General features: G+C 39.6%; 1 protein-coding gene across 1 annotated transcript in view; it reads right to left on the minus strand.

The window, feature by feature from the left end:
• Window positions 1-10,000, minus strand: part of LOC135220516 (neprilysin-1-like) — a 432,979-nt gene that overhangs the window by 181,633 nt on the left and 241,346 nt on the right. The gene's annotated exons all lie outside the window — the stretch shown is intronic.

Consider the following 10,000-nt stretch of genomic DNA (forward strand, 5'->3'; position numbering starts at 1 on the left):
ACAGTCATCTCCCCACGCTGGGGGAATCTTGCCAGCCAGCACCGGCATCCTACCTCCCATCCCCTTCGGCAAAACTGGAACATAGCGAGTTCTTTCTTTCTTCGTCTGGACAGGAATGGAAAAACTGCAACGCAAACTCTAGCGGTGTTCCTTCATACAAACTGGAATAGGAAAATTGGAACGGAAAATAGCGTTGATCCTTCATCAGAACTGGAGAGAGGAAAACTGGAACGCCAAATAGCGTTGATCCTTCTAAGTATTTCTCAATTCCATCCTGGCATTTGGGTCCTAATAGTCTCCTTAAAGCTTTATTCCTCCCAAATTGACAGACTCTTATAGATAATACTTTCATTGTCGGTTTAGGTTATTATAGCATTACCGGTCGTACCAGACTAATGTATAGTCTTATTTTCAGTTGCTTGATTGACAGATCTTAGTCAGTCTGTTCACTTGTTTGATTTGCTCCCTTGCAAGTTTCCACTGAATTCCACCTCTAACACATACTTTCCATTCATGACTATCTGAGACCCTTCAGATAATTAATTCAGGTAAGTCAACCCAGTGAACACAACAGAGTCGACTTGATGGGAGAGAGAGAGAGAAACCTTTATTTTATCTACCTTTATAATTCTACAATACAGAGAAAAGTCTGGCCACACTAGACGGGTAGAAGGGAAAATACTTCCTTTAAAAAAAAAAGAAGTGACACGCATTTTCATCCTGACTATTTCCCTGCGTCCAGGAAAGTCAAATCTCTTAATAAGAATTCTGAAATATATCTATCGCGTTTAGGACCAAAGGCGAATGATGATAGTCCTTCTATTTAGCAGAAAGTCATGAAAAACGTTCGTATGTTCCTCGCATGATGATGAGGAATCCTCTGTTGCATCTCGCTCGCCTTGGCACGTAGCAGCGAGGCACAGGGTTGTCACTCGACAGCGACCCCGAGAACAAAAAAAAAAAAAAAAAAGGGGGGGGGAACTTTCACTGCGAAATTGTACAGCGGAGCATTAACTAAACGACAACAGATAAATGACCTTAAACAAAACCCATTAAGGCGATATGCTGAAACTATCACGATTTGTCAGCGGGGTCGGGTATCAGGCAGTAGTGCCGAAAACTCCCGTCGGGTTGCAGACAGGCGTACCAACGTTCCCACGGGTGTATTCCGGACAGGAGGGCAAACCTTTCCGTTTGTTATAGGACAGAACTGCCAACCCCTTCTGATAATAATAATGCGAAGGTCCACCTGTCATGAAAAGAATTAAAGACGAAGTCTAATTTGTCTAAAGGCAAATTCGCAAAGATTAAGTGAAAGGCGACTCTGAATACATTTGTATTGCGAAGAACTTCATTCGCTTTCTCCATTGAATTTCCCTCACGTTAACCAATCATCTGAAATTCATTATTGAAAAAAAATCTAGATCAATTAGAAACTTCAAGAAAATTCGCAATTTCTCTGATTAGGCAGAATTATGAATTTCATTATGTCGACCTGGCTGCTCGCTTGCATCCCTACGAATTTACAGCAAAAGCAATACTTTTATGCCCAGGTGGCAGGTCAAGGCCATACCAATCACGCCACTGAGGCGCTGTCACACTAAATCTTTTATGGGTCAGCTACCTTGACACGAACCCCCTCCAGCTAAAAAAAAACCTCTTCAATAAATTTCACTGCTGTATTTGGCACGAAAATCAACAATGTTGTCAAGAATTGAGTTAACCCAGAGCAACACAAAGTAGCTTTCCGATTGTGTGTCACTCGTTTTCTATGACAGAAAGACTTTAGAAATAATAAAACACCCAATGAACATTGAAAAAGGGAAAGAAAACAATATGGTTAGTTACCAATATCATTTAATCAAGTGACGAATTTTGTAATAGAATAGTTACTGGATTGCAATCCTGGACATCTCTTGATTTTGTTTTTGTTTGTATGCCGTTTTTAGAAGGAAAAATCAATAAATGACATCGCTTGAAATAATTCACTATATGACTGCAAAGACTTGCGGGGCGATGTTCAACACTTATGGTGGTATATTTACAGACCAGACAGACCTCGTCCCACCGATAAAGGACCAATTATCTCCATTTCATTCAAAAAAGAAGAAAAAAAATCATCGTCATCCTCTCGAACTATGCAGTGAACTATGTACCAGGTTGTTATTTGAAAGTGATGGGTAGCAGCCATGATGGAAAAAGTTAAGTATATCTTAGTTTTACAGACCACTGAGCTGATTAACAGCTCTCCTGGGGCTGGCCCGAAGGATTAGATATTTTTACGTGGCTAGGAACCAATGGGTCACCCAGCAACGGGACCTACAGCTTATTGTGGGATCCGAGCCACATTATATCAATAAATGAATTTCTGTCACCAGAAATAAATTCCTCTGATTCCGCGTTGGCAGAGCCGGGAATCGAACTTCGCACCACCGGATTGGCAGCGGAGCGCGAAAACCACTCACCCAGCGAGGAACTAGCAGCCATAGTGGAATGAAGGCAGATAAGGTTAGTGGCTATACCTGAAATGACTTGTTGTAACCTCTAAGTAGAGGAAGCATACAGTCACACTCGTATATGCGTGCATGCCCTTTTCCTTTATGAAGGAGGTGACTCTTTAAGCGTACAGCCTCCCGGTCTCTCAGCAGTCTTTGAGAAATGATTTTGCTAGCCCTATGCCCTTCTTCTTGACCCCAGCAGATCCTGACATGCCTATAACGGCCGTGTGCACTGGTGGATGACAGGGCATGAGCCTAACCCCATTCTTTGAGAGTGACGCCAGAGGGGATTATCCGTCATTTTCTCAACACAGGCCATACAAGGGAAGTTAGATTGCTGGCCTCATACTCCAACTCTATCAAATGACGATGGGTGTTATAAGATAGTATACCCGAAGGTCTCGGCAGTCCAACCTTAGTGACCCATCCACCTACTGAACAGCCCTAGGGATATTTATTTATTTATTTATTCTATGGCGTTTTTACGTTGCATGGAACCAGTGCTTATTCAGCAACGGGACCAACGGCTTGACGTGACTTCCGAACCACGTCGAGAGTGAACTTCCATCACCAGAAATACTACACATCTCTCACACTTCAATGGAATGCCCGAGAATCAAACTCGCGGCAACCGCGGTGGCAGGCCAAGACCATACCGACCACGCCACTGAGGCTCTAATGGCTGCATGTTGAACGGCCAAGAATAAGTTATAGTTATGCAAATAATTAAATGAAATATACAGACGACTTTTAATTACATGAGTTACCAATAAAAATAATGGGTGCTCAGAAACCTGCGTAATTGAAGTTTCGAACAATTACCCCCCGAACAAACTGGTAGGAGGAAAGACCCCCAAACAAACCCGGTGATTTTCCCGGAAGAAGAATCAACGAGCTCCACATGGAAAATAAATAGAGAGAGCACTCTTGTCCGGAAAACTGTTCGCATTCAAATCCAAACATTTCTCAGTGACCACTTGAGTGCCACAATAACGCTGGTCAAACTCAGTTTAATTTCTTTAACTACACGAAAAAAAAAGAGCTTTGAAAGGTAACGGGACTTCTGATATTCCTCCCTGTTCAGATAAGCGTGTCTACTGTTGGCCAGGATATACGCACATACACGTGTACGGGCAAACTCGTGTACATACATACGTAATACATCTGTGACTAAATCATTAAGCGAGCCATCCGGTACCACACGCGAAATAAAAATAGCAAGCTCATTAAACAGAGAAAAGGCACAGAGAGAGAGAGAGAGAGAGAGAGAGAGAGAGAGAGAGAGAGAGAGAGAGAAGGATAGAGAGAGAGAGAGAGAGAGAGAGAGAGAGAGAGAGAGAGAGAGAGAGAGACTCACACAAACAAGAGGTCCTCTCGGCAAAAGCACGTATTAAAGAGAAACTGTAGAGGTTTCCCATCGTTTCCAAGCGAGCGTCCGCTGGATTTGACTCGCTTTTGCTTTAGGGATTTAGAAAAAGTAAAAAAAAAAAAAGGTTCTCTAGTTACAAAGAGCAACAATTCTTTCGTTTAGAAAAATTACTGTTGATTGAGAAATGACAGGATTGGTTTCATTTTAATTTCTGAAAAAAAAAAAAAATATATATATATATATATATATATATATATATATATATATATATATATATATATATATATATATATTGTAGCCGCCGACGGATCTTGAGAGAAGAAGTTATCAGATTGTTAAAAGACACCATTTGAAATATGACTGGTTTCTGGCTCTAAAAATTAAATGTTTTTTAGTTTCTGAGTTGGAAGAAATGACGGTCGACGAATAAAGAGAAAAAGGTTTCCTAGAGATGATAATACATATTTCTGACATTCGAAAAATAATCGACGTCTAGATTTCTAAAGTAAAGGACAGTTTGAAAAATAAAGGAAGTCTTCATGGATCTACACGCACTCATGGCGGTGCACTGTAGGCATTACTCAAGGCACCTAGCTGCAATCCTTTCGTTCCCTCTTCCTTTCCTTAACCCTCTCCTAGCAACGTCTTACTGTCAATTTCCTTTGCAGCGCTGAATAACCTCATAGGTCCGAGTGCTTGGCCTTTGACCTCACTTCTCTATTCAACTCAAAGCATGGGAATCTACAATGCGTTACGGGTAGAAGAAGAAGTATTTCGAACAGTCCTTAGGAGAACTCGTTCTTGAATATTAAGCGATTAAGAGTTACATAAAACAGGAATTGGGTGAAGGAACTGAAAAAATCGGTCAAGAGGTTATTCGCGCTCGTCCGTGTGTTCTCTCAGAAATTTAAGTGATGATACACGCAAGAGGGGTTTCATCCTCTCGCCTTTAACGGGATATTTCTTTTCTTTTTCTTTTTCTCTTCACCTGGATTACCTGGTTGCAATAAAAAAGAAAAAGAAAAAGGGGGACGTATCGACAGTAACGCTTTTGTCCGGTATGATCTAAAGAGGGTTTTTCGGTAGGTCCCCTCCGAAGAACCTGACAAGTTATTAGGTTCGATGTATTTACTTGTATGCAAGTAAATACATCGAAGTAGCTCGACGACAATCAACTAGACTTGGTAGGGAATCCTCACCCGACGTCTGTGGATGGAAAGCTTTTTTTTTTTTTTTTTTTTTTGTCTACTGACAGAGAGACCTACGCTCCAAAGTACACAAAAACTTGGAAATGTACAGCTTTGAAGGCTGGACAGAACAGTTGTAGAATACATGTTCCCATTTACATATATTTAGGAAAAGTTTGGATACATATCGGGAAAATTCTCTAACCTTGGAAACACGCCGGAGAAGAGCATATTGTATTTACCTATTTGCGTTAGATTTCCACACAGAGAACAGAAGGGAGCATTCTCTTGAATTGTATATGCAGATCTAACCTTCAGTTCTTTAAACCGTGGTACGCAATGAAGGCATATGCCACAGTTTTAATAACTCAATATTATATCTTAAAGTATTAAAAGAACATTCCCTTCTCTTTATGGAGATGATAACGTATATATAAGAAAAGACAGTATCCTTTTATGCAGCGTGTTTTCAACTATTCGTCCAAAATTGGAGAATTCCCCCGAGCCGTACCCAAACTTTCCAAGAATATTTATATATAACAGTACGAGATGATCTACGACTAGTTCTGTTTAGCCTTCAAAACAGCACATTTCATAATAAATATCTAGGTTCCTTCTCCGTAAGACTGACAACCCTTTCATTTTAATAAGCGAAAATGGTCGGATTGTCTCATTGCTAAGAACTGATGCTGCCTATGGATAGGACGTATTATTGAGTGACTCACAAAAGTCTAGTCTTTGCATCGTTAATTTTCCCGCTGAATAAATCAAAGATTTCAGCGATCGTTTTAGCAGAGTTTTACGCACATGAACGCATTCTACCCACATATCTGCCTCTCGAATTATCTATGTATGTGTCTAGAAGCACACACACATACATACATACACACACACACACACACACACACACATATATATATATATATATATATATATATATATATATGATTGTAATAGCCACAATGCCCTCTTAACTTCTTGAATTCTTTGTTTCTTTTTTGGATACGCATGTCACTACAAAACCTGGTCAGGTAGGCCAACGTGACCTCGTATCCCAGGAGAGGACATCACAAATTCTTCTTCGAATTTCTTTGAACTTGGATCTTCAGGCTTTGTAGTGACAAGCGTATAAAAAAAAAAAAAAGCAAAGAATTCAAGAAGTTAAGAGGGCCGTGTGGCTATTTACAATTTCATATGTATCTGTGAGAAGTGACCAGTAGATTATACATACATATATAGATATATAATATATATATATATATATATATATATATATATATATATATATAATATATAATATATATATAATATATATATATATAGGATATATATATATATTATAATATTTATATCTGCATACATATATATATACTATATATATTATATATATATATATATATATGCATACATACATATATATAACATATATACATTTATATACATTATATAATATATGTATACATATATTATATATATATATCTATATATAATATATATATATATTGATATATGATATATATATTTTTTTTTATTCTGTATGCATGTATGTACGTAGACTATGACAACAGCAATATGCAAAGAATATACCCTAGTTGATGAATTATAGTTATGATCATCAAATGAAAAACTCACAGAGGGGCTCAAACACAAAACATGAAAACCAATACGTTTACTGAAATCAAATCGACGACAGCAAAGGAGATCGAACTTTTTACGAACTGAAATGAATGGAATACAGAATTCAGGCCAAAGGCCAAGCACTGGGACCTATGAGGTCATTCAGCGCCGAAAAGGAAATTGACGGTAGAAAGGTTTGAAAGGTGTAACAGGGGGAAAACCTCAAAGCAAGATGGAAGAAAGAATGTGAAAGGAGGTACAGTAAAAGGAACGAAAGGGGTTGCAGCTAAGGCCCGAAGGCACGTTGCAAAGAAGCTTAAGTAACGCCTAGAGTTCACCGCATACGGTGCACTGACGGCACTAGCACCCCCCCCCTCAAACCCACCCCCGAGGGAAGGTACATATTAAGGTTCTTATCAAGAAAAGTAAAACATATCACAAGAGAATTGTGGAGGGGGGGGGGGAATATTTCATTATTATGAAGCAGGAATCTGCGAATTTTGAAAGATATGGGAGAAATCTATCAGGAAAAATAACAACAACTTACGAACGAATCAATAAAGAGGAAATGTGAGAGGCGATGGGATTCTTGGATTGTACAACAAAGAAGATATGTTACTGAAAACAATTAGAGGTTCTTCTTTGTGACTGGTTTGTTGGCTATGGGTGGAGTATTGTGAGAAGTCAAGAGAAACGTCAGTGGATGTAGGAGCAAAATTGTGGAAACGAAGAAGAATTGTAGATAGTGTGAAAAGGTTGATGCTTGCAGACAAAACAAGGCGTTTTCCGACCTTCAGCTTACTAAGGACGCGTGCAAGATGGTCCCATCGTGCAGAAGTAGTAAACATTACATTCATAACTTAAATTAAAACGTGCTAAAACCTACGGTCAAATAGAGCACTGTTTCGCCAACGAAAATTACAATAAATACAATATATTTGATTAGAAATATTTTTCTGTCCTGTTTAATATGCACAATAGTTATTTTTTTACATTTTCATTCTAATAGATAAATGATAAATATCCTATCCTAAAACTCTTGTATCTTTAACTCAACGAGAAACCATTTTTTCAGATCTTCTTAGGCTCTTCCAAAGGCCTTTCCTAAAACACACACACACACACACACACAAAGACCAACATCAACAACAACAACAACGACAACGACAAAGTAGATTGTAGGCTTAACTCCCCATTAAGCGGAAATCAAGACTGCAGACTGTGAAGTGAAATGGCAGCAACCAGCAAAAGAGATTAGAATAATTTTCAAGAGGAGACAACTGAGCGTAAGTTTGCGCAAAGCAAACGTTTGAGAGTCAATGGAAACCGGACGATGAGGAATCAGTGAACATTAATATGCATGGCAGAGTCCGAAGTGGCTGGTTTGTCTAACTAGTAACACACAGTGAGCTTGAAAAGACGAGGAAGCGAACTGAATCGTCTTTGGAAAGCAAGAGGGGAATGTATGAAGGGATTTTTCACCCAACTTTCCCCCAAAGGGAGTGAAGTGTGGGTGCTGAATGTGAAGGGAAGAGAAGGGTTATAAAATCTGATAAGATTATGTCGTTTGCATAGCACTGACTGTGCACGACAGAGTAGAAAATGTACAGACAGATGGAAGAAGTCAAAAGGCTCAGTCAAATAGGTTGGTGAACACATTCAGAAGTATTATTGGGAAGGGAAAGGGACCCAAGACACTGTTACCAATTTTTCTGGGTGGAACGACGATCACGAGCGTGGTTCAAGTCATAGGTTCGCCTGCCTTGGACTGCTTGATCTGGTAACACTGTTTGGACCGAGAGAATGACGGACATATCCTAGTGTGGAAGGGCTTTTAGTATACTTCAAGCGCAAGAATGTACGTAAGACAGTCATGGAAGGGGAATCAAAACACTGCTACAGAGACCACTATGTAGTAAGATCATGAAGCAGGTGATATTGGGAAGTTTTATCATACAGGGAGTGCATGAGTACGTATGATTTACGGTATGCATGTGGCAGTGACTATGGTCTTACTTTTAATCTGTAGCCATCCCCTGTTAGCGGACATTGCTTGACATTACACACACACACACACACACACACACACACACACATTACGCATATATAAAATATATATTCATAAGTAAAATTCTAAAACTTTCCTGGCCTTTCCTTCCATTCCGCTCCAGCATCAGAACTGAAAACCGACCAAATCACTTCCATCTGGTGCAGCAAAATTCCAGTATACCGAGATCTTTCAAATTGCCCCACGGGCAGCAAAGTTCCCCGTCTTGCACATGATGGGAATCTTTCTTTGTTGTTTGATCTCTCTCTCTCTCTCTCTCTCTCTCTCTCTCTCTCTCTCTCTCTCTCTCACTTCAAACACAGGTATGTTCTGATTCCTACTCTCTCAAACACACATATACATTCATATCTCTCTCTCTCTCTCTCTCTCTCTCTCTCTCTCTCTCTCTCTCTCTTCAAACATAGGTATGTTCTGCTTCCTATGCTCTCTCGAAACACACGAAACACACACATACACGCATCTCTCTCTCTCTCTCTCTCTCTCTCTCTCTCTCGCTCTCTCTCTCTCTCTCTCTCTGTGTCTCGGTCTCTTAGAGTAACTGGTTCGGTGACCCTTTATTCGGTTTCTTTTTCTGTCCTGAATATTGCACGCGTCTGCACTTTTCTCGGTCGTCTTCGTTTCGCTGCTGGAAATGAGAAGCAAAGACGTTTATTTATTTATTTTTTTCCACAGTGAACCACCCTCTCTCTGATCTGCGTTCCATTTCCAAGCGCTAAGATTCGCGAGGGCAAATGACCTTTTCCCTCGAGTCAAGTATAGAGCTCGTGAACTAAAGAGGAGCGCTTCCACGAGCAAAATATCATCAAGTTATACACTAAAAAGGAAAGAAGAATAAAAGAAAAATGCTTCTTTATTTATTGACCTTTCGGTATTCGGTAACTTAGTTTCCCATTAAGCGAAGGAGGCCAATTGTGAATCTTGACGCCCTGACGACGTAGCAGTGATCTCGAGGCAAAGAAAATTGGAGTGTAACCTTTAAGAAATCTTGAAGAAATGCCTAGGTGTTTTAAATGTCTCCACTAAATCGAGAAAACAGTCCGTCAAGAAAACGAGACTATTATGAATGGATCGAAATAATATTAAAATTTGTCAGAAGTTCCAAACGTACAACTTTGGGCTGCTGAATGCCCCATCAAGAGTAAGAACGCAATAATGTGATAAAATAAATTAGAAAACGCAACAGGAGATAGACTGCCTGTAGATTTCCCTTTGCAGAACTTACATGGGAATTTGAGTACACGAGCCACTCTGTGGCGCCACA

Source organism: Macrobrachium nipponense, chromosome 2, assembly GCF_015104395.2.
Source record: "Macrobrachium nipponense isolate FS-2020 chromosome 2, ASM1510439v2, whole genome shotgun sequence".
Classification (NCBI taxonomy): Eukaryota; Metazoa; Arthropoda; class Malacostraca; order Decapoda; family Palaemonidae; genus Macrobrachium; species Macrobrachium nipponense.